Genomic DNA, 26,811 nt, shown 5'->3' on the forward strand with positions numbered 1-26,811 from the left:
TATATAATTGCTATTATAGTCAATATAGATCAAAAACAGTGTGAATAGATATAATGGTCTTACTGTTATGGGTTGAATTGTGTCCCTCCAAAAAATATATGCTGTAATCTTAGTATAAAGTACCTTGACTTATTTAATGTGCCTTATTTGAAAATGGAATAATTGCAGATGTAATTAGTTACGATCCTGGAGTAGGATGGGCATTAATCTGACTGATGACCTTAGAAGAAGATGGTCATGTAAAGACATAGAAATACATACAATGAACGACATGTGACTATGAAGACAGAAATTGGAATTATGTATCTATAAGCTAAGGAACAACAAAGATTGCTGACAAATCACCTGAGGCCAGAAAGAGGTAAGAAAGGATTCCTCTGCAAGTTTCATAGGGACCATGGCCCTGGTAATACCTTGATTTCAGACTTCTAGCCTCCAGAATGTGAAACAATGAATTTCTGTTGTTTTAAGTTATGAAGTTTGTGGTACTTTGTTACAGCAGCTCTAGGAAGCTAATACACTATTATAGAGAGCATCAAAAATGCTGGACCTGAAACTCAACCAGACATGACTCCTTTAAAATGTGTATCTTGAAAGTCAATGACTAACAAAGCTTTTTAGATTCTCAACTATTAGAACTAGTAACTGTAGAAGAGTTGGATTCAATCTGCGGTACAACGGCAATGCTCGTAAAAAATCAGAGAACATGTTGAAACAAACATGGCATCATATTATAACTTTCAATAAAATCTTTCAATTTTTTGTTTTTGGATCCATTCCCAGCTTCTTAACATGACTTATAAAATTATTCAGTGCTTGGTTCTTTTGGCTCTCTATTCTCACTTAATTCCTTCCTGGGCTTTCTGTTGATGAGTTTACCAAGTTGCCTTTCATGTCTAGGCTTTAAACATTCTGTTCTCTCTGAAGTAGTCTTTCCTCTCTTTATTTGGTCCCTCTTCACTAATACATACTAAATAAATAAATATATATATATATATATATATATATACACACACACACATACACACACACACACACGCACACACACACACACACAGACATTTGTTAAAGATAATAAGGCAGAATCTATTCAGGCCCATCGTAATATGTATAGTGACTACTGCAATGAGATTTCACAGTGGGGGAGATTGGGCTCAGTTCCATATACTGGATGAGCAAGTGGGAATTTATAGCCCACTTATATAGGAGGAAACTGGAAAAATGGGGTTCTTGCTAAAGAGACCTAACAGGATTCTTGTTGGAGGCAAGCCAGGGTGATCAGACTCTGCATGGAGGATGAAAGATAGGGAACTTGATCAGATATGGAAGGTGGTCAGATGTGGAAGACTGGGGGTCTAACCAGTTAAAATGATTTAGTAGGGTTTTTGCTAAAAGTGGGTTTTACAAGGACTTACACAGATGGGACTAGGAGAAGGTTCAGGAATCTGACTAAAGTTTGATCAAGCAAAGAATCTTTGTCATACCTATGCATCCAACAAGTACCTATTTAATTCTTTTTCCCTCAGGCTTTCTTAACTACTTCATCCTCCCAACTCAGACTAGATTAATTTATCATGTTATATTTTCTCCTTACACATCTCTCTTGTAATTCTGTCCTTCCTCTAATAAGATTCATCTCACTTTTCACAACATGCAAATTCCCTTTAGAAGAGGATTTTTTTTTCTTTTTTGGTTTTAGTCTTAGCTGAAAATCTAGTACCTTACAAAGTTCTGGGCACAAAGTCATGTACTCAATAACTACTTGTCAGTTTAATGAAAGCTGTGGTCCTACAGAGTTTCTCCAAATATTTTTAGGGAAATGTGAAAATCCTTAAATATCTATTAATAAAAAAGATCCATATGCATAAAAAACTCCATTCTTGCATATAAAAGGCCTCGGGTCTAAAACCTAACAATGACAACCTTCAACAGAATGATATCAAATTCTGGAGGTTCATGGATTTTTCTTTTTCTCTTTGTATCTCCGTTGCTTGACAGGACCATAAAAATAATTCCATATCTTCTATAATGCTTAGCATAAATATAATAAGGCAGAGTGGATTATTCCATTCTTACTGGAAATGAAACCTGTGCTTCCTCTTCCACATGCTGTAGTATGCTGGTTTCTGATAAGCATGTTCTTTAAGAAAGAAAATAAATCATCTTTATGGGAGTTGGCCTCATGTTTATTTCAGAGGGCAAAATGCTGAGAAGAACCCCACGTGGGGTAATACAGTGTGGTTACATGGCTAAAATTGAGGAAAACTTCCCTTTGCTCGACAGCAAATCACTATAATATACATTACTGTATGATTTTCTCTAGTGTAATCCAGGATCAGGAGATTTGTGTAGTCAACGAGGTGGGTTAATGAACTAAACTCTCACATTAAGAGATCAGATTTCAAGTTATTTTTGCACTGTATATTTTATGTATAAAATAAATAGGTTGGTTAAGAATCTGCTTAACACAAATGGCTCAAAAATATTTCCAACATTTGCTGATTATAAAATATGATGTTTCTTTCGCTAAGAGATAAAATTGTATATGCATAAATATCCTTGAATTTACCAAAAATATTATGTCAGTGTGATGTCATTAATACTCTCCTTAAGAGAAGTTCATTGTCTTTATATTTTTTTAGTATAAAAGAATACTGGTATACAGAGTGGATAAAATAAAGACAAAAAGAAATTGTAGATGATGTTCTTAAAAATAGCATCCATGCCATTATAGTTATAGATGCTTTATAAAGGAGATTCACAGTATTCAAAGGCTGTTTTATAAATACTAGAACTCTATAAACATCAATTTACCAGATTCTATCTCCTTTAAAATATCCTTTCTATGTTTTGGCAATTATGATCTATGGCACTTTATTGGAGGAGAAAAATGGATTATATGAGATGCAATCAATAAGAAAAAAGAAAGCATTCATTTTCAGGGAGTAGATGAGAGTTAAAATTAACAAGTATACTTAAAATTAACAAGCAAAAACTTAGCACCTACTATGTACTATGAAAGATATGAAAATGAATGCCGAAGAAAATCTGACAACTCTTCTAAGCAATTCACAAGCAATTTGAAAATAGAAGACAAAACTAAAATATTAATTCAATATAATGGATGATTAAAGTCAAGTAAATAATCAGAATAAGTGCTAGAAGCTTTCAAAAGAGAGGCAAATTACTCTGGACTAAGATTTATATAGAAAATAATGAGGATCAGATCTGTTTTTAATTGGAAGGAAAGAAAATTGACTTTGGGCCATGAATCTAAAGAAAATGTCTTTCAAGTACATAAGAATAAATGTGCTATTTATTTATAACCATGTCTCATAAATTTTAAACTTTCCCCTTTTATAAAATAAGGAGTCATTTTTATATCAGTTCTTCATTTATCTATATTTGTACCTCTGTAAACTATCTGGTTTAACTCATGGTGATTTCTTCCTATCCAGAAACCTCTCCACAATTAAATATAGATTTTGTGGGGATTTTTTGTTTTATTTTGTTTTTTAATATAGATTTTGAAATTAAGATTTAAAAAAGAAAAAGTTTACTTCTTGGCTTCCAATTTCCAAATGAATAAAACTCATTTTAAAGACAATGATTCTGAAAACCAAGCCTTTAAATGAAAGAGTCAGATCTTATGAAAGAGAAATGAGGTTTCAAATTCTAAAGTTTAAGAATGTCAAAATCTCTCATCACAAATTTTACGTCATAAGAAAATCATGCATGATGATCCAATGCCTCAAAAAATAGTCACTAATATCAGCATTACCCTGCAAAACATCTTAGAATTTGTCACTATATTTTCACTATAGGAATTTTTCAACTGGCCATGCACAAAATACACTCCAAACTAACAGTCTTAACCAATGTGGACAAATTATAGGTGCACATAACTGAAAAGTCTGGGAAATTGTGAGTTTCCGGCAGGAATTAATTTAATCATTCACTTTCTCCAGCTATCTCTTCATATAGAATGTGTGCTTCATCTCAAGGCCAGCTCTCTTTCTTGTTAGAGTTTGGTTGCCTGCAGGTTTTAAAGTCTATAGGTTTTTTTTATATATATATATATAAATAAATAAATAAATAAATAAATAAATACTATATGCTTTTTCATTTTTATTTAGCCAGCTGTAAAGTATAACTTCTCTTTTTATAGCTATTTAGCTTGAGTCAAACGAGGGCCATAGTAGAGCTGCAATTGGGGACTACTTCCATCTTAAACACAGGGGATGCAGCTGGAAGTATACAATAGTGTGGTGGAAGAAGTCCGTACCAGCTCCTGAGAGCTAAGTATTCAGGAATTTTGCTAGTCAGATGAAATCAACCATGTTGGAAACATTTTACAACATGAAAGTCAACATGCACTATAAATCAGATCTTTTAAATTATTTATCATCATTATTATTTTTATTATTTTTTCGGCAGACCAAGTTTAACAAAACATCACTGGTAGGGTACCACCAATATATGAATGATAAACATATTGTAGAATACTTATACACTGTAATACCACTCCATAATAAAAAGCTACCGATAAATTCAACTATATGGATACTTCTCAAAACATAACAAAGAAACTTACTATCTCCCTGCAAAAAAAAGATGTAGACACTGTATGATTCTAATTATATGAAAGTCTACAAATGAACAAATTTATCTATAGTAATAGAAAGCAGATTAATACTTGTCTTGCATTGTTGTAGGCCTAGGGAATGAAAAGATTACAAGGAATCATTTGGAGGGTGATGCACAAATTAATTATCTTGATTGTGGTGATGGTTTCATGGGTGTCTACATACTTAGACTTATCAAATTACACATTTTAAATAAGGCAATTCATTATATAGCAATTATACCTCAATAAAGCTGTTTTTAAAAAACAGTAAAAATAATTAAACAGTAGACAAAATAACATCATTAAGAAATTATAAAGCCACACAACAAACTGGAAGAAAATAATTGCAGATTATACATCTAATAAAGTTCTGTATCCCAAATATAAAAGAAATATTCCAGCCCAGTAATAAGACAAACGACCCAATTTTAAACGGTCAAATGTTTTAGAATATATTTCACTAAAGAAATACCACGAGAGGCTCCCGAGTACATGAAATGATTCTCAACATCATTAATCATTAGGAGAATTCAAAGTAAAACCACAATCAACTATCATTACAAACCCACTAGAAGGCCCCTAATCAAAAAGACTGATTGAATTAGTTTGTTAGAACCACCATAACGAAGTACCACAAACAGGGTGCCTTAAGAAAAAGAAATGTATTATCTAACAGTTCTGAAGCTAGAAGTCTGAAATCAATGTTTCAACAGCATTGTTTTCTTTTGATGGCAGTAAGGGAAGATTCTGTTCTAAGACTCTTTCCTCCACTTTCAGGTCTCTGCCTTCATGTTCACATGGTTTTTCTCCCAGTGTCCAAATTTCCTTTTTTATAAGAATATCAGACATACTGGTTTAGGGATCACTCTTGCACCTCATATTAACTTGATTATCTCTGTAAAATCTCTATCTCCAAAACAGTCACATTCTGAGGTACTGGGAGTTAAAACGCCAACAAATCTTTTTTGGGGGGACACAATTCAACCCACAACAATAATATAAAATATTGGTATAGATATGGACAATCTGGATCATTCATGTATTTTTGGTTGCAATGTAAATGGTATAGACACTCGGGCAAATTTTCTGTCAGTTTATTAAAATGGTAAATATAAACTTACCTAACTACACAGTAATATCATTCTTAAGAATCTAAGGTAAGTGGAAATCTATATCCACACAAAGAAATTGTATATAAATATTCGTAGCAGCATTATTCAAATTATACATAAATTCTTATTGTAGCCAGAAGTGGATACGATTCAAGTGTCCAACCAAAATGTGGTATATTCATACAGCGGAATACTATTCACAATAACGATGAACAAAAAGCAACAGGAAGGAACTTCAAAAACTATGATATATGAAACAAGTTAGACATAAAACACATAATTACATTTATGTTTAATATCAAAATAAGCTAATTTTATAGAAACAGGAAGCAGATCAGTAGTTGGCTAAGTTGGGGCAGGAGTGGGAATTTTCTTCAAAAAGGCACAAGGGAAACTTATGGAGTGATGGAAATCTTTAAAACTGGATAGTGATGATGGTTTTAGAACTCTGTAAATTTACTAAAAATCAGTAAGCTATATACCTAAAATGAGTGAATTTTATGCTATTTAAATTACAGCTTCATAAAACTGCTAGAAAAAAATCTAGTTTGGTATTCCAGACAAACAGCGAGAGTTGCTTGGACAAGGATATTGACAGGAGAGATGCACAAAGTGTATAGATTTCAAATATGTTTCGGAGATAAATGAAGTCTTCTGAAAGCTAGACATCGGGTAGCGATGAAACATTTGACACAGAGGTGTCTGACTTGAGAAAATGGGTGTGTGGTGATCCCTTCTCAGAGAGGGGAAATAATTATGCAGAAACAACTTTGGGGAAAAACTCAACAGTGCAGCAGTATATCTTGTCACTGTGCTGAGATGTCTATGAGACACCCAACTGAAGACAAGTCGGGAGCTTGAGCTCATTTGTGATGTCACAGATGGAAATATAAATTTGTGATATATCAGCATCTAGGTGGTATTTAAAGGATGGAAAGAGAGGTGCCTGGGTGGCTCAGTAGTTAAGCGTCTGCCTTTGGCTCAGGGCCTTCAGCACAGGGCGTGATCCCGGCATTCTGGGATGGAGCCCCACGTCAGGCTCCTCCACTGGGAGCCTGCTTCTTCCTCTCCCACTCCCCCTGCTTGTGTTCCCTCTCTCACTGGCTGTCTCTCTCTCTGTTGAATGAATAAATAAAATCTTAAAAAAAAAAAAGGATGGAAAGAAATATAAAATGCTTAAGGAGATAGAATAACAACAGCATAATTACCAGGAAAAGAGCCTGGAGAACTCCGGGTAGAGAAGTAAAAAAACGGCCAAAAAGAGGTGCTTCAGTGGCTCTCTTCCTTTCCCTCTTCCCCTCCCCAGCTCTCTCTTAAAAAATTGGCAAAAAAAAAAAAAAGTATGAGATGAGCACCTTCTTAATTATCAAGTGTAGAAATAGAGAAAGAGCAAGAGATAGACAGTAGGGATAAAGGAGAAACAGAAATATAGAAAACGATAGAGGTAAAAATAGAGAAATGAGCAAGAACAAGATTTATCTGAGGGAATATGGGTGGGTTATTGTGTAGGAGCAAAGTGTTTATGCTGCTAATTAGTGGTAAATATTTTTAGAAAAGTAATTTTCCAGTGGTAGACCTTGAATGCCACAGTAAGTAATTTGGGCTTTTTCCTCTGCACAGTTGAATCACTTCAGAGTTTCTGAGTAAGGAAATAGTATTCTGAGAATGGTGGTTTAAGAAAATAAATTTAAGATCGCACTCCTGGTTTCAGCTCAAGTCATGATTCCAGGGTCATGGGATCGAGCCCCATGTAAGGCTCTAAGCTCAGTACAGAGTCTGCTTGTCCCTCTCCCTCTGTTGCTCCCCCTGCTTGCTCCCTCTCTCATCTCTCTCAAATAAACAATAAAATCTTTAAGAGAAAAGAAAAAAAGAAAAGAAATTCAATAGAATGATTTAGAGGATTGGACCTTTAGGAAGATTATTCAAACAAGTTCAATCATTGCAAGCAAAATCCACTTAATATAATCCTTTTCATTCAAGCTCAGAAGGACACAGCAGTTTTCTCCTTGGGTATGACAGAATATTAAAGCATATTTTTTGGTATGAGAAAAAAGCATTTTATAAGAAGAAAATGTAAATATGTAAATATGTATTTTAACAAAGTTGCATTTTCATAGAATTTCTACATGTATCATATAGCTACCAAGTAAATGTTTGGCCAATGCCTGTCCCAGTGGTAGGCCAACAGTCACCATCAAATACTATACATCTACTCAACAGGTCTTACAATCTTAAAAGAAAAGTTCTATCCATCTGTAATTAATTACCCTGGGGTATTAAAAATAAATCTAAAGCCTCTTGTCCATGACAACCACACAAATAAGGCAATGTCCCCTTCCCTCCAAAAGCCTGCTTCTGTGTATTAAATAGTCTTATTTCTACTAAGTATTTGTTATATGATTATTGCCCTCCTTGTTCACTTTGAAACCAGAATACACTTAATTTTTATCTATTCATGTCACTTGGATTGTATCAGTTTCCTCATAAACATAGGGAGTGAGTTGAGTAGATCAGTGGTGTTAAAAGTGTGCTGGGGTGCCTGGGTAGCTCAGTCGTTAAGCGCCTGCCTTTGGCTCAGGTCATGATCCCAACATTCTGGGATTGAGCTGGCATCAGGCTGCCTGCTCAGTGGGAAGCCTGCTTCTCCTTCTCCCACTCCCCTGGCTTATGTTCCCTCTCTCTCTGTCAAATAAACAAATAAAAACTTAAAAAAAAAAAAAAGAAACTGTTCAATAGCCTTTTTCAGGATAGGGATTCAAATACATTAGACATTTAAAAGCAAGGATACTAGAACGTGACAAAGCCTAGCAGCTACTTCCTAAATGACCCTGCAAGAATCCTTAGACTCTAAAAATCATAGTTTGAGAATCATTTTGACTAGATAATAAAAAAGTTAATTTTAAGTTCCAATGCTATGTTTTTAATGATTATGTTCTCTTCACAATTACCTGCTATTCTGAACCAGGCAGATACCAATTCTCTTCCTTGTCCTCTGGTTAAGCATAGATAAACCATTATTTGCAGTGCTAAGAGAAGGCTAAGAAACAATACTTTTGCAAAAGAAAAAACTTTATGAAATCCCACTGATATGGTTGTAAATTTGACTAACACAAGAATAAGAAGAGAAACAGGGTCAAGAGACTAAAAAAATGGCTCCTAGGTGGCCGCAAACAGCAAACATAAGATAATGAATACAAAATATTTAGTGTCTGGCACACATTATAAAATAAATATACTCTAATAACTACAAAATCAAATACTTAGAATTGTGAGGGAGAGGATTTCTGCTGGTTAGTTTTGAAATGCATAGGAATTTGAATACCACATATTAGTCAACCTTTTCTACCTGTGAATTTATTTTTGTTTTAATTAATTAATTAATTAATTTATTTATTTATTTATTTTGAGAGAGAAAGAGAGCACATATGAGCAGGGGAGGAGCAGAGGGAGAGGGAGAAAGGGAATCTTAATCAAGCTCCAGGTCTTTGCATGGAGCCCAAAACTGGGCTAGATCTCAGGATCCTGAGATCATGATCTGAGCAGAAATCAAAAGTTGGACACTTAACTGACTGAGCCACCAAGGCGCTCATCTAGGTGTGAATTTAAAATGAAAATGGTGATACTTAATAGGCACTTTTTTTTACCAGTTAAAAATGAATACAGTACAAATAAATTCATTTTTATGGTATAAATATGTTCTGGCAGGGTAAGATAGTTTTTTAAAAAAAGATATGTTAGGGCGAGTAAAAAAACACCATCATAAGGATTTCCTCTCCAATTACATGCTTCCTGAACAGATGTAGATTGACTCTAACTTATCCTTTCTGGGATAATAAAACAAATTTAGAGAGGTAAATTGGTGATTACATAGCTTCAATCTATGTAGATACTCCAATCTGGTCTTTTCAGAGAAATGTAACCTACAAAACACTTCATCAGATATATTGCTGTAGTATTGTATAGGTGATTGTCCAAAAAATGATATTTTTTCAGGTATTCAGGACTATTTTAACCTATTCTGTACCATAGGAACTCTTGTGATAGGTAGTAGTACATATAAAGATTTTTTTTTTTTTTTAAGTATAGTCGTTGGCTTTGGATTAATATAATGACCAAATTCTCTTTGGTTTCTCTCTTAGTTTAATAAGATTTTTTAAAGCTACTATTAAAGTCTGTTTAATTCCAATTGATATTGTCTATTTTGCTACTTTTTATAGTTACTTTGCTAACAGATTGAGTCATTACTTTAACATGTGAGCCCTGGTGTTTCTGTCATTCAAAGAATAATTTCTTCACTAGATAGATGCTACAGCTAAACATATCATTAAAGGAGGAAGAGCCTCAAACATCTCTCAGTCTCTTATCATTCTAGCCATAGTTTCACCAAAGCAATTGGGGTCCTAGGTATTTCCTGGCTGACTTGAAAAATTATTTCAATACAAAAAGCTGCACACAGATATTTATAGCTGATTTATTCATATTGCCAAATACCAGAAGCAACCAAGATGCTCTTCGATATGTGAACAGATAAGCAAATTGCAGTACATCTATACGAATGAATACTATCTGGCAATGAAAATGAATGAACAATCAATTCACATAACAACTTGGATGACTCTTAAATGAATGTTGCTAAATGGGAAAATGTCTGAAAAGGCTATATACTGGAATGATTTTATTTGTGTGACATTCTGGAAAGGGGAAAACTATAGAAATGAAAACAGATCAGTGATTGCCAGGGTTTAGGAAGGAGAGTGGTAACTGAATCCATGGAGTATAGCGGATATTTTAAATAGGTGAAACTATTCAATGTGGTAATGTAGTGATGGTTACATGGCACTGTACATTTCTCAATACCTGTAGAACCTTACAGAAAAAATAGTGAAACTTAATGTATGCAAATTTAAAACATCAATCAGGGCATCCCGGCATGTAATGTAGGCTGCAATAAAATAACTAAATTATGAGTGTATGATATAACCTCACTGATTGAAAAGGGAGGTGCTGACATGAGTGTAGAGTTTAAGACTAAACATAAAGAAGTTTACATAAATACTGTACTCTGGAAAAGATGTTCCCCATGGGGATATGGATTAACAATTCTGAAACCACTATCCACGTATACTGGGAATAAACAAATAAGTACATGGGTGGAGGATATGGGAGTCAGGTATCCTACTGTTGGAGTGTGAGATAATGCATAAGAAGGAAGAAGTCTAGAATAAATCATGGGGTACTAAAGTAGAACTGGAGACATCAGTAGGAATTTATGTTTAGTTTAACATAGACCTATACACATATAACAGAGAGAAAAAGAATCACAGATACATATGTATACGTAAGTTAGTGTATACGCATACATCTCCTAACTCTTCACTGAGAGGGCCTAAAAGTAATGACACTCCCATGGGAATGGGGACATCCAGCACAGAGCTCTTGGTTTCTTCTGCCACTTTTTAATAAAGGAATCTGGGCTTACTGGTAAAATGGCTATTCTTAGGGTTAGGGCAGAAAGTGTATGAGCTTTGTGGTGCCAGAGTGTAAAGAAGTGTTCAAAAAACAAGAGACTGAAGATACATTAAAGGGACACAGAAACTAACGAAAAGAACTTCCAATGGTCAAAGCTGAAACTGACACCAGAAGAAGAAGAAGGAGAAATAATAGAGGTTATATTGGATTGTAACCCAAACATAAATTATCTAGAAGTCCATACTGATAAAAATAAATAATTGAATGAACAAATGAGATGGCAAAGGGGAAGAACAGACAAATTTCTTATGCAGAGAAATTCTAAATAATTTATGTAAATATTACCATCTCAAGGAGGTGGCTCACAATTCTCTGTGCTTTTGTTCAGGCTGTACATAGTGACTTGCTACTAGACACTATAGTATAAAAAAGAGGAAAAGAGTAACTTTACCTGGCAAACACTATCTCAGCCAGGTGATCAAGACTGATGCCAACAACGGTAAGTCATGTTGATAGTATGTATCCTTGCTATGATGTGATGAGAATGACACTTTCTCTTCCAACCCCCTTCCTCCAGTCTAATCACTGAGAAAAATATCAGACTATTCAAACTGAAGGATAGCCTACCAAACAGCTGACTATTACTCCTCAAAAGCATCAGGGTCATCAGAAGCAAGGAAAGTTTGATAGACATTCATGACATAGTGGAGCCTAGGTAGACATGCCAACTAAAAGTAATGTAGTATCCTAGATAGGATCCTGTGACAGAAAAAGGCTATTGGGTAAAAACTAATGGCTTTACTTAATAATAGCAGGCCGATGTCCGATTTTTGATTCTCACAAATGTACCGTACTAATGTAAAATGTTAATAGTAGGGGGAATTAAATGTGGGATGCACAAGATACCCAAAGACACATATACTATCCTTGCCACTTTTATGCAAATCTAAAACTATTCTAAAATGAAGTTTATTTCAAAAAAACTCTGCGGACAAAAGAGTATGAGTTAAACAGTTGTAAGGTGAATTATTTTCCTTATATTGCTCCAAAATGTAACTAATTGTATTTATCAAACATAACTAGAGGTTTGAAATCACTGCAAAACAAGGCATGTAGGATTAAACACTAAATGAGGGAGAGCAAATGCATTTCTGTTTTTCAACTGATGTAAAACAAAATATTCAATGAGAAAGAAACTTATAGTACAGTAAATATTTCAAAGTAAAATGAAGATTAAGTTTTCCTGAGAATATTGGGTAGTTTACCAAATCAAATCAACAGAGAAAAAATAGAATATTTGGACAGATTTAATGGTAGTATTTTAACATAATTAATTTTTATAATTCTCAATCATGAGCCATAAAATGAATGCATCACTAAATATGTTCAAACTCTAGTACACAAGTAATTCATGTGTGAAAATGGACAGAAGCAGATTTTTTTTTAAATCCTATATTAAAAATTGTTTCCAAAGCTTATAGTTGATAGTCTGCTAAACTATAAATTTTGGGAGTTGCTTTGCATAAGGTAGAAAGATATATTAAAGCTCTGATTGATTTTAAGCAACAAATATATTTATTATTGAAAAATCTCAAAGAGAGAACAAAAATCTGTTATAGAGTGTGTTTTGCTTACTGTAAGGGTGTTTTTAGATTAAGATGGGTGAACAAATCAATTCAAAACATCTCATATGGTGCAACATTTACTGGAAAGTCTTATTATTTCTCTCTATATTAATGATTCCACTACAATTCACAATATGTTTAAAGTAACAGTAAAGTTGACATCAACAGCAAAGTGAGATTAATTGATATTGAGTGCAAAATGATTATTGAAGTCTTCAAAGTGCATAGATCGGGAAGCCTTTACTATTATAACCTCCTGCTTTTCTAATAAGCCACAAATGCACCAGACAGAATAAGCAAAAATCAATTTAATAATTCAAAATGAGTGAAATATTCTAACCACAGTTCTTATGGTTACATTAATTGATTTTTTTTTAAATGGCAAAAACGCAAACTTGAAACATTAACCCAAAAGAATCTGAGGTCATTTCCAAGTCAACATGATTAATGATTTCAGGTTCATCATTACTTAAATTTGCAAAATAAGAAATGCTAACACTGGTCATATTTCACCTATAGTTTTCAGCCTTCATTTAGGGCATATCTGTTTTCTATGAACTATTTAAGAAATAGTTCATAGTTCATAGTTCTGTTTCTTAAATAGTTCATAGTTCATAGTTCACTCTCCATAATCCATAGACTGATGTTTGAACTGGGTTCCAAAGACTTCTGTTGGTTCATGGCATTATTTTCAGAGGTTTAAGAATTATCAAAATTTTTTTCTGTTTTGTCTTCACTTTTGAAAAAAATAGTACACCATCAATTCCCACATACATACTTTATAAGTGCTGCCATATAGTTCCCATGCTTAAGTTCACATTAATGTTTAAAATCACATTGGCACTAAGTAGTATTTTTTTAATTGGCAAGGCATTGAAAAATTAATATATTTAAGTTTAAATATATGAATGCCATATATATAACACATTACTACATTAGGCCAAATAAAAATTGGTTTGACTGATATATGAATAGGGAAACTTGATATATAATTGAGGCATAATATGAGAATGCAGAAATGTAAACATTCCAAAAGCAAAATACCCACACATTTTGTTAGACATTCATATTTTGAAAACATATGTCATAGTTATTGATTTGTAGGAGTTCATTAATTCAGCAATAAAATCTCAATGAAAAATTTTCTATGAAAAACTTAATGTATGCTGTTTAGAGACTGCCCATTAAAACAATGGCTTAGTTGTTAATAACTATTTTGTCAGTGATAATCATACCATGTCTAGTAATAAGCTAAATTGATAGCAGTAAAAAATACATTTCTACTTTAAATCTAACATCCGTGTGTTAGTTTCCACAAATCAACATTAGCTATTACAGTAAATCTTATGTTGCTAAATTCTATTTCATTTGAAGCTTCCTTTGTCTTTAATTTATGATATATGTTTAGTTCATAATTATATAAGAACTGCACATTAAAATTTTAAATAAAAATTTAAGTGTGTATATACTTATGTAAAATTGTAATATAGCATTATGACAACATTAGAAGGTCTGTAAGAAATACTATTGAGGTGATTAGGGCAGAAGAGTGGCCCATTGAGGAGGTAGTTGGGGCTCTGGATTCATTGATATGTATCTGAAAAGGGTACTGGCAGGCAAGTTGCTTATTGCCTCTAGGAACTGGCTTTTGCCGGGGATGGTAGTCCTTCCAGAGTCAGCAAGGTCCCAGTTGTCAACACATCAGAGTACAGAAAATAAAGACAAGAATATGGACATAAGAGGATGTGATCAAAAAGGAAGACGCGGTTAATTCTAAATTGGGGAAATAACGGAAAAGGTTTTCTAAATAGGTGAACCCTAAAATATATTGAGAAAGGAATAGGATTTTCCTAGGCTCACAGATAGGAGTTTGTGTCTCATGGAAAGAAATCAGTTAGGCAAAAGGAAAAAAAAAAAAGTTTGAAGGCATATTGGAGACCCTGGGAGCCATGGGGTGTGGCTGGGGAGCCAGTTTGTGCCTGGAGAGGAATTCATGGACAAGAGCTCGAAATTACAATTCATCTCCAAACTAGAACTTGCATCCTCAGAAAAACAAGTTAGAAGGACTATGTATCACATACCTTCCTTCTAATTTTCCAATCTCCTCCACCAACCTAACTACTAATCTTTCCGAACTATGATCTGATCCTGTGGATACTGCTGAGCTCCTAGTTTGGGCAGATCAATGACAGCAGAACTAAACTACCCTAGTTTCTACATTGATGCCATTCTCCTATGTGTCCTTCAAATGTTTATCTAATGCAGTGACCGAACTATTCTCTCATGAATTAGGAGAAACAAGTCCAATTATCTCACAATCAATTCTTCCCTCTAGACCTACACTGACATGGCTACATGTGGAAAACATTGTCCGTGAATTGAGCAGAGGATAATTGAGCAGAGAAATGTTCCAAAGGTACTGCATGACTTAAAAAGGAACAAGAAAAATATATATAACAAAATCTCTGTCAAGGAAAAAAAGAGTAAAGAAATAATACTTCAGTTAGTATGGACTTTTTCTCTACTACTCACTTTATCAACATTATTTAGTTGTCATAACAAATCTTTATATTTTTTAAATAATATTTTTATTGTATTATGTTAGTCCCCATACAGTACATCCCTAGTTTTTGATGTAAAGTCTTTAAGTAGGCTTCATTCCTGAATGTAAAATAAGGACACTGCATAAGAATCGCTGGAATGCTTGCAGACATGCACATTATACCTGGGGACTCAGCCGAAGGAATTCTGATCCTCTAGGCCCATCATGGGGCACAGGGATCTGCATTTTTAGCACACATTGTAGATTATAAAAGTACAGGTGACTGTGGCCCATATTTTGAGATACACTGGATTATTCACTTATCGGCATCATATGATAAGTAGTGGTCTTCATTTGAGTCCAATATTCATTCTTTTCTCCTCATCATGATCCTAGAAAAAAGTATTTTCTCAGAATATTCCAAAGATAGCCTTTTTTTTTTACATGTTCTGAAATTATTTATGAAACATGTTCCTTTACACAAGAGTAGACATAACAAGCTATGATGGGGTCAATTGTTCTTTGTCCCAAATAGGAAGATTTATCAAGGTTATTCTCTAGACTTGAAACATCTAATTACCCTTATTTTTATGACTTTCTTCCCTGTTACAGATCTAGAGAATTAAGTTAACTTTTTTTTTCCCCAGAGATACATAGGAAAGCATGAAATAAAGAAAAGCGATATTATTCCATGTCAAAAGGTTATACACAATTTGATATAGGATATTTTCACAATAGATTTGAAAGTTAGATTTATGAAAATATTTGGTTGTTATTACTGTTGTTTCTTAATCATTTCACTTAAGATTTAAGTTTTCCTTACAAAATTCAAAACAATTTATAGCTACCTGTAAACTGAAACTTCACTAAAACTCTATAGTGAGTAAAATTTCAATCTAGTATGTCTTTTATAATGATGTATTAGTAAAATGAATAAAACCATAAACAAAGTAACTTTCTATTTTTTGCTCTATTTTTTGTTAATAACATGCTTTTTGACCTAGGCCAAATTTATTTAATTTCACTATGTTTTTCTTCCTTTATCTATACAATGTTTTAAATATCAATTTAGCACCTTTTCGAGGTACTAAAATACTAATAATAACTTTTGTTTGGAGAGAATACTGAAAAACAGAAACCATAATTTTCTGTCAATTTCTCCTGCTTCTTGATCAATGACAAAAGCAAGATTTAGAAATGGTCTCGCTGTGAGGGAAGATTGGGGTGAAGGCTGTGAGCAATAATATGTTTAGTCAATTTCAGGATAATATACTCAATATTAAGTCTCCCTGGCTCCTATGTATGAAACTCAAAAGAATAAAAAAAAATAATCACTTTCTCATGGTAAAATATTTTTAATTGAGCAGATCAAATGTAAAGTTAAATATATGCCAGAGAAGACTTTACAAGTAAAAGGTCACCTTTTGTTGTTTCACTTTTTGTCTAACTATTATGAAGTTGGATTGTTGAATTGATATTCCTACTAGTGGATGTTTTAAAATTTATCACAGAGAAATTTTCTTTTAATTTCTAAATAAATGCATTCTAACTTCTTAACATGGATAAAGTAAATTATCTGTTAAATTATCTCATTCAAAGAATTATTTCATTCATAAGAACAGATATGAAAATCATTTAAATAAATAAAATTTCTTCTTTGGGGGGATTTCCTCATTTTGCTTTTTTGTAAAACTATAACTCATTATTTTAGTTTCCCCCAGCATCCCATCAAATAGATAATTAGAATTTTTGAGTGTATCCTATGTCATATCAAATCCTTATCTTTTGGCAAAAGTAAAATGCCCATTTGCTATGCCTTAAATAGAAAAAATATATTAAAACTCCTTTGCTCTTAGTTAAGTGATCAGGTCACTGGAGTTCGGAATGATGGAAATAATTATGTTATTTGAAATAATTAGCAAATGGAATTTATATTATAAGATCAGAGATAAAGTATCCAATATTAAAATGTAAAAATTTAGCAACATTAGAATATTTACAAAGTTAGTTGAGCTAAATTGTTGTTCCTTCCCTTTGATCATTGTGATTCTACTTATAGGAACTTACAGGAATAATTCAAAGAATAGGAAGAGCCTTATGTATGTTCATCATGTACTTACTTAAGCTCACAAAATTCAACAATATAGAAATAGTTACTTAGAAATACAGAAATGCATTCAACGACTGGAAGAGTTAGCAGGCAGTAACTAATTATAATCCATGTGTCTATATGGTAAAACAGTTAAGCAATAGTAATTTTTTAAAGCAAGATACATAAAAGTATGTAATTAGTGGTTATAACTATAATGAATATATGCATACATACCAGTAAAAACTAGAAGAAATTAAGCAAAAAAAAAAAAAGTGTTCTTTTAGGGAAGGAGGGTTGCAGGTAATTTCTCAATATGTTTCCATACTTTTATTATATTTGTTTTATTGTTTATATAATTTAAAAGGAGAGATCCCTATTATTTTTCAAATTTTTAAAAATTTGCATTACTAAAATAGTAAATAAAAAATATATTGAACCTATATATGGGAAAATGTATTTACTCTTATTTATTCTCATATTTCTTCTCTCCCATCCCCACAATAAAAAATAAGCCGTATTTTCTTTACTTGTAAGATTAGTCATTGAAAATATGAATGACCATCCCATGCATTCCCATTCCTCCAAAAAAATACAAAATTGACTCTTACTCATCTCAAGAGAAGCTACAAACAAACAAATAATAAAGAAATATACTGTGAACTCTATTACCAAATATGATTGAAGCATGGGAGAAATTGAAGATATTTTTGATTGATTTTTTGAGCAAAACATACACACAAATGTGGGATAATGCAAGAAAAAAGAGAAATCGACAGAAACAGAGAACAGTCACCCAACCATTCACACTTTGATTATTCAACCAACACAAATTCACAGAGTACTGACTATTTAGTAAAATTAGGAGGTAAAATAGGGACTACATCAATATTTATTGAGTTTTTAAGTTCCTACTTGACAGAATCACACTCTTGGTTTTCCTAACACTCTTAACGGCTCAATATGCAGCCTTTGTCCATTTATTCCTGCTTATAATCATGTATTCAACAGATACTTAATGAACACCAGCACTGTGTGAGTTGCTGTCCTGAATATGGGTCTTTTATAGTACATGCATTGTAGTATTTGGTATCTGTCCTCAAAGAGATTATATTTTAATTGGAGGAGAAAGGCAGTGAATAAGTAGGTAAATAAACAAATACAGCATGGATGGTGATTTGTATGCTGCAGGAAATAAGTGAGATGATAAAGAAGAAACTGAAGTAGCTGGAGAGCAGTGAGTCAAGTCTCTTTGAGATGATAGCATTTAAACTATGACTTGAAGCATTTTTCCACCATTCTAAAAAAAAAAATCTTATTTAGATTAAGCCACCTGCACTTAGGTAAGCATTTAAAACCATACGTGTATTAGAAGTACAAATAATGTGTATTTTATTCACAGGTTACTTGTAATAATGTCCAATTTAGATAATCTCACTTACCACTTTCTACTTGGAGTTTCATGTGAGAGACCAAAGAGAAGTAGAAGTGCCTCTTTTCTTCAACAGATACTCAATTCCTAAAGAAATGATGAGCAAGTCATTAACTGGAACAAAGATTTGAAATTTCAAAATCAGATACAACCAGCCAGAGTCTGATATTGCACACTTTGCACTTTCTTCACTTCATAATTAGTTTCCTGGGCTCCACCCACATTTATGTTAGCTGGCCTTGTAATAACACTGGAAGTCAACTAATCTCTCTTTATTGAATCCGGTCCTCCACCTCACCACTGTTTAACTCCTCGTAATAAATATTGGGTGTCCTGGAGATGATACTTAGCTCCAGGCTCCACATACCTGTAACAATCTAGGGTATTTCATATTTATTCTCTGGTTGGACAGTTCCTAGAAAGCAAATCTATTGATTGCTGCCTGCTTAGCCTGAGCAAAGAGAAGATAATTGAGGAGAGATGGTAAGAAAAGAGATGGGGTTGTAGATGAACAGCTTCAACTCCTACAGTTTAGAGGAACAAGGATGAATGAGTTTTCCAAGGATTAAGTAGACCAAAGGAAGATAGCTATATTTGAGTGCTCTCACAACTTTCCATACTAGAAAAATACATCCCAGAAGGAGCCCTCAGTAGCAAGAGCCCGCTGGGGATATTACTGCAGAGATACTACTAAATGAAGGAGATAGGACTTGTACTGTATTTCTCGTGTTGAGCCATAGTAGAATATTAGGGCTTTCAAGAATCTGTATGAGGTGCTCATGAGACAAATGACATTTTGATGGTACCATGCCAACAGGTATGGATGGCCAGATGATAGTCAGATCAATAGCCACAATTGATAGAGAAACTATGAAAGCACAAAGTAAATGAGAGACATCTGTCTTCTTTCCACTCCTATTCCAGAGTAACCAGAGATTCTCAATCAGCTAAAAGGCAAGGAAATTTCCCAGTGGTCTCACTAGTTCTCCTTCCCATATTTTACATCAGGGCAGGACAAGCTGGAAGGTGGATGAAAGCCCTACCACACCCCGTTTATTTTCAGAGCTTTCGAGTCCCACAGCTGTGTGTAGAGGGACAAGAGGAGAAATGGAGATTGGATAGGAGAGTAATTCTTTAAGTAATTTTTGTGTCAAACAATTCAAATCTGTACATGATAGCTTTTTTGTTTTTAGGAAATATATCAAATGTTTTATAAAATGCAGTTTTATATATTGTGTCTGATTTTCTATATGTATCTTAGTGTCTAATATATATATATATCTAATATATATATATATATATATATATCTTCAAAAAAGTCTAAAGAGTTCTGATTCCAACTAGTTTCTTGATCTTCATAACAAAAAAAAAGCATTGGGAAATCCTGAATGCCAGAAGAATGCTACACTATATAGAACAGTTAATTTTAAGTGATTTGAAGGGGTACACACACCCCAATGTTTATAGCAGCACTATCCACAACAGCCAAAACATGAAAAGAGCCCAAACGTCCATCAACTGATGAACAGAAAAAGATGTGTGTGGGGGGGGTGTGTATGTATGTGATGGAATATTACTCGGCCATCAAAAAGAATGAAATCTTGCTATGTGCAAGGACGTGGATGTTCAGAACTAGAATGCATTATACTAAGCAAAATAAGTCAGTCAAAGAAAGACAAATACCACATGATTTCACTCATATGTAGAATTTAAAAAACAAAAACAAATGAACATAGAAAAGGGACAGAAAAATAAAATAAGATAAAAACATGGAGGGAGGAAAACCATGAGACTCTTAACTATAGGGAACACACTGTGGTTGCTGGAAGAGAGGGGGACCAAGGGAATGGGGTAATTGGATGATGGGTATTAAGGAGGGCACTTGATAGAATGGATGGGTGTTTTACGCAACTGTTGAATCACTAAATTCTACCCCTGAAACTAATACTACACTAAATGTGAACTACCTTGAATTTAAATACAATTTTGAAAAAAAATTATAATTTTATTCACTTATTCTAAAACAGGGTAGTGGAGAGGGAGTTCTAATAATGCAAGCAAGAAACCTTTAATTGTTTTTATTTTTCCTCCCTGGAGTCTTCTTTTTTGTAAGATTAATTATTTTAATTAAATTTTTAGAGGATTCACTTTGGGGATCACAGATGGATATGAAATTGGATGTTATGTTCCTTCTTCCTCTGGCTGAGATTTTCTCACTTCTTTCCCTCACCTAGTTATAGCTCCAGTCTCCCCATACTTCAAGGTCTTACTCAAAAGCTACCTCCTGCAGAAAGCTCCCTCTCCTCCATCACCTTAGCAGAATCAGTCCTGATTCTGAACATCTAATAACTCTTTGCATTTTCTTTGACATCATTAAACTAATGTCAGTGATAATAGTTAGAGTTATTCTGTGAATGTCTATTTTGACCTTGGAAAATGTATTTGATTTCTTTACCTCTTAATTTTCTCATTTGTAAAAAGGGGACAATAATACTATCTGCTTCAAAAGTTGTTTGCATAAATTGCTACAACACAGTTAAAGCACTAAGCATAGTACCAAAAAATAAGAATAATAAGCACTAGAAGTATGTTAGTTATTATTATTTTGTGATGGTATATATAACTATTAAATATCTGCTTTCACCTTCACTAAAGAATTAGGGGTTATAATACATTTTCTGTTCTTGTGAATTAATTTAAAATATGCATTTTCCTCATAGCCTTTCTTGAACTCACTGGTAGGTCAGCTAACATTATCTTATAACTTTGTTAACTTCTTCTTCTTCTGATTTGATATTTCTGGTTTTCAGAAAACAGAGATAATTTTTAAAAACAAAACAAAAGTATAATTAAGTACTGAGTGGAGGACTCAGGGGTCCTCCTCTTAATAAGTTACATAAGAATCAATGCAAATTTAGCATATACTATACCGGGAGTGAAGTCCCCCTACCTTGTAATATGGAAACACGTGTTTCATTTATCTTGAAGGATATTTGAAAGTATAAGAAAAAAAAAGGCCTATGAAGTTTATACTTTCCAGCCTAAAACATTTTATTCAAAACACATTAGTTATTTGTAGCTGCATTACCTGATAAAAAATGGAAGCCTCTAAGCACATTTTTTTTTTCTGTAACACAAGAAACACTCTGTATACTTGTTCTTTATAATAGGAGACAAGTTTTTATCTTCAATATGAAAAAACCTTATTTAGGGAATTAACTATTCCTTGGCTCCAGCAAAGCAGAAATCCTGGATACAAAGTATAGCAGGATCAGATCTGAGCCAGTCTGAGGTCCAACACCTCACTAGAAGGAAAGCCATGCCTGGACAGATGAGGAGAATTAGCAGTTCATATTTTGAAAAGGAAATTGAGGGAATAATCAACCTTCTGTAGTAAGAGCAGAGTTAAAGAGTATATTTTGAAATAACTTTGAGTTTATAGCAAATACTAAGAACTTACTGAAAATATAGAGAAAGCCTCAAATGAGAAAAATGATAGTGTTGTCGATACCTAAGAGCAGGGAAAAAGATTAGAAGAGGTTCACTAAAACTTGGATAACAAAAGAAAAATAACTGGTAAGAACTTAAACCTGGCAAGAAAGAAAATTATCCTCTTAGCTAGACTCACAGAAGATATATAAAAGCAACTTAAGGAAAAAATACTAGAAATTGAATTCTAGAATACAAGTACTAAAGCATCAAAACAAATCCTTTTAAGTTTGTGTTAGGGTACTTAAGATAATAGTATTAATGCTTATAATTCTATGTTATTAGTATATTATACTGTATAATAGTATTGTCAATTATAATTGCCATACTGATCTCATAAATTCTTCCACAAACTGTACAAGCACTTTAATATGAGTATATTATGAATAACTTACAGAAGATGAAATTAAGAGGAAGAGAGGTTTTTTTCAAAAGTCTCATAGATAATGAATATTTCTTTCTCCTATCCATAAAATTCCAAGTCATTTTCACAGAAATACAAGGGCAAAACAAAGTCCATGTGATTCTCACAAAACGTAATCGGTTATTCAGAGTAAGCAAAACTAGGAAAGGCAAAATTCCTTATAAAATGCTATTTTAACAATGCTCATCTCTGTCTTGAACATCTGCACATTTGACATTGACTTGGGAACATTTATTTTGACAATTTTTATTTTACCCCTTTTTTTCTGAATAAGTATCGTTCAGAGAAATAAGGTTTTATTGAATTTTGGGGGATTCCTAGAAGAGTGTAGTTTGTATTCCAATTCTATTTTACATATAAAATATCTAGCACATTTATATTTATTAAAATTACAAGCTTAAAAAATTACAGGCTTGGGGCGCCTGGGTGGCACAGCGGTTAAGCATCTGCCTTTGGCTCAGGGCGTGATCCCGGCGTTGTGGGATCGAGCCCCACATCAGGTTCCTCTGCTATGAGCCTGCTTCGTCTTCTCCCACTCCCCCTGCTTGTGTTCCCTCTCTCGCTGGCTGTCTCAATCTCTGTCAAATAAATAAATAAAATCTTTAAAAAAAAAAATTACAGGCTTATTCATTTGCATGGTAACAATAATGCAGGTGATGGTAAAACATGAAATGATCATTTTCTTACTTATAAGTGAATATGATCTCTAGCGTTTAAACAAAAGGCATAATTTATTTTAATCACATGTATATATAGAAGCTACTAAAACAGGAGATTTTTCCTAGGGGGTGTGTGTGTGTGTGTGTGTGTGTGTGTGTGTGTGTGAATTTCAAAAGAAAGAAGAAAAAGCAAAGCTTTCATAATAATGTTATTGTTTATAATTGGCCCTAATACAATAGCAGTAAATGCCATTGAATAAATAATTTCCATCTCAGACCATCTGCAGGTGTGAATCTATTAATGTAAAACTTAGGCACAATAAGTTAATGTTACTTCAAGGGAAGTTATAGGTTAAATTATTTTCTAGATATTAGTTTACTATCTTTGATATATTTAGACACCTGTCACTTATGTCTATGATAGATTAATAATAAACTAACTTGTACCTTAAAATATACGAATATTTACTGCATACTTGGAACATTTACACGTTTCATTTTCCTGGTAAATAAACACTGATTGAGGATTAAAAAAATTAGTATCTAAACATCATAATATAAAACGATTTGCTCCCATCTCAAAAATGAATAAAATGTTTAACATGACATATTATAATGATTTGATCTAACTGATCATCACACAGTTTAACTAGTCCCTATTACATAATTAGGAACAAAGAAGGTAAATTACGTAAGCGTGTACCTAATTTGTCAGTTTTCGCTAACGTGCAAAACTGATGGTGTGCTGGGGAAGGTAAATTATCTTAAGGGAGGAAACATACAGGAGGCTTGACATCTGTATCTTATCATGAAATTTTTGCCCAAAAATACATATTCATATGAATGAGAGGAAACTTGACATGACTTGCTCAATTTATGGCTATGGTTTCCCTATATCTTCCAAATTCCATTTCTCAGGGAAACTGAATATGCTTTCCTCCAAGAAAGTATATTTTATACCTGAATATCCTGCCAGTTTTGAAGCTGAATAACAATAGGTGATAGGCATTATTTTGATTTTTCTTACTTTATAGATAAGGCAACTGAGGCTTAAAGAGATTATGCAATTTGAATAGGCCACACAGCCCACAATTGACTAAGGCAGGATTGTGAATTTACTTGTAATACTCTCACTGTTGTAAGGTGAATAAAACATCATAATAAAAAAAAATTACAAATACTCTATGAAAATTTCAGATCAAGATATTTACCTTTTTTTTTTTATTTTATTTTTTTAAGTAGGCTCCACACCCAGTGTGGGGCTTGAACTCATGACCTTGAGATCAAGAGCTGCAAGCTCTATAACTGCGCCAGTGAGGTGTGCCAAGATATTTACTTTTTAAAGTGATTTTTTTCTGGAGCCTTAACCCATGCAATGGATAGGGTAAAGAGTCATTAGAACGTGGGAATTCTAAAGGTTTGGAAGCTTTGATATCCATCCTATTGATTTTAATTTTTGTCATAGTCTTGGCAAATAGGGCACAGATTGAAGCAAATAAGGCATATAGCATTTTTTTCGTGAACCTCTATTTTGTGTAATCTCTTTGTTCTGTGTTTCTCTTCATTCTGGCATACAAATATTTTAAGTTATTCAGTGAATACTTCATAGGATTATACAGTTGACCCTTGAACAATGTGGGTTTGAAATATGTAGGTCCACTTATATGCACTTTTTTTTGGTAAGTACAGTACTGTAGACATTTTTTCTCATAATTTTTAAAATAATTTGTTTTCTCTAGATTATTGTAAGAATATAGTATATAATACATAAGCATGCAAAATATGTTGATCAACTGTTTATGTCATAGGCAAGGCTTCCAATCAACAGTAAGCAATTAGTTTTGTGGGAGTCAAAGTTATATATGGATTTTTCACTGCAAGAGATCAGCGTCCCTAACCCCACATTGCTCAAGGATCAGCTGTAATATTATATTAGCAGAGAATGCTGTATGCAGTTGAGAAATACAGGTTCATTCTTCAAAGTCTGATTTTGTATGTATGATGCAAGTAATAAAAGATCAGATGAATTTTTATGATAGACAAAACCTACGACCAAGGAATAAGACCAAGATAGTTGGAGATGAGGGCCTCTCTAATACAATCACTCTATAGATGTGAATGTATAAAAAGCTTCCTTACAAGAAGATACTGTGCAAATATACACTAGATAGGGTCTTGTTTCTGGATAAAGCTAAAGATGATTTGGTCTCTGAGAATTTCCAAACCACACTCCTATGGTTGAGGGTCTTGATCTACCTTACCTGTTTATCCAACTCTCCATTCCCAAATAACCCCAAAACAAAACAAAGTCATCCTAAATTGGGTTTTAACTTCAGGCCTCTGAAAGAAGCAAACACTCTTTATGGATAATTATACTCAAAACCTGGCCTTTAGAAAGTTATCGTAGATGAAGCTTCAAGAAATACAAATTAATGGTAAGAATAAATCTTTCAATTTACAAGGGAAAACATAAATTACAGAATCATAACTATAAAAACTAAAATATTAAACTATTAAGAATATGACTTTCAAAATAAAAGAAATGCCTAACGAAGGAACAAGAGACTATCAGAGTTTTAAAAACGGGACCTCAAGGAGAAATGAAAACAGGAGGAACCAGAAAGCCAGTTAGCAGAGGCATGCAAACAATATTTTTAAATAATGAGAAATGATAGAAACATAATGTACTAAAACGACCTAAAGATCTTTTTCGTGTCTATGTGGAAATCAGAAAACCTTAATTTTTACAACTGTAACAAATTATACCTTGTGACACCCAGGTATTTGGAGAACTACTTGTTAAGCACAAATGCCCTTTTCCCTCTTTTGTATATACACTTCCCTGGAGCTAACAAACTTTGTGGCAGTTCTTCAGAGCAATCTGAACATTGTTCCTGGGCTATAGTCCTCAGTAAGACAACAAACAAAGTGTTTACTAACTGACTTTGAGGTTGGTTTTCTTTAGTGGACGCAGAGATGGCTTGCTGAGATTCTCTCAAAAGACTCACTGCCCACCCCTGGGGAATGAGATCAGCAGACAGGCTCCAGCTGAGGTGGTCACCTGCAGAGAGCAACTTCACCTGAAATTGTATCTTTTCCAGGTTAACCTGAGGCTCCTGATTGGGCAAGGTACCAATATAAAGGCTCATAGGCCCGTTCTGTGTTGGTACTCTGTCAGGCAATTCTTGCTCCAAAGTTCCCTATGGGATGCCTGGCTGTCTCAGTGGAAGAATCTGTGACTCTTGATCTCAGAGTCCTGAGTGTGAGCCGAATGTGGGATGTAGAGATTAGTTAAAAAAAAAAAAAAATTCCCTACAAAGTTTGGCTGGATTGTCAACAGGCC

The sequence above is a fragment of the Ailuropoda melanoleuca genome, chromosome 2 (assembly GCF_002007445.2).
Source record: "Ailuropoda melanoleuca isolate Jingjing chromosome 2, ASM200744v2, whole genome shotgun sequence".
Lineage (NCBI taxonomy): Eukaryota > Metazoa > Chordata > Mammalia > Carnivora > Ursidae > Ailuropoda > Ailuropoda melanoleuca.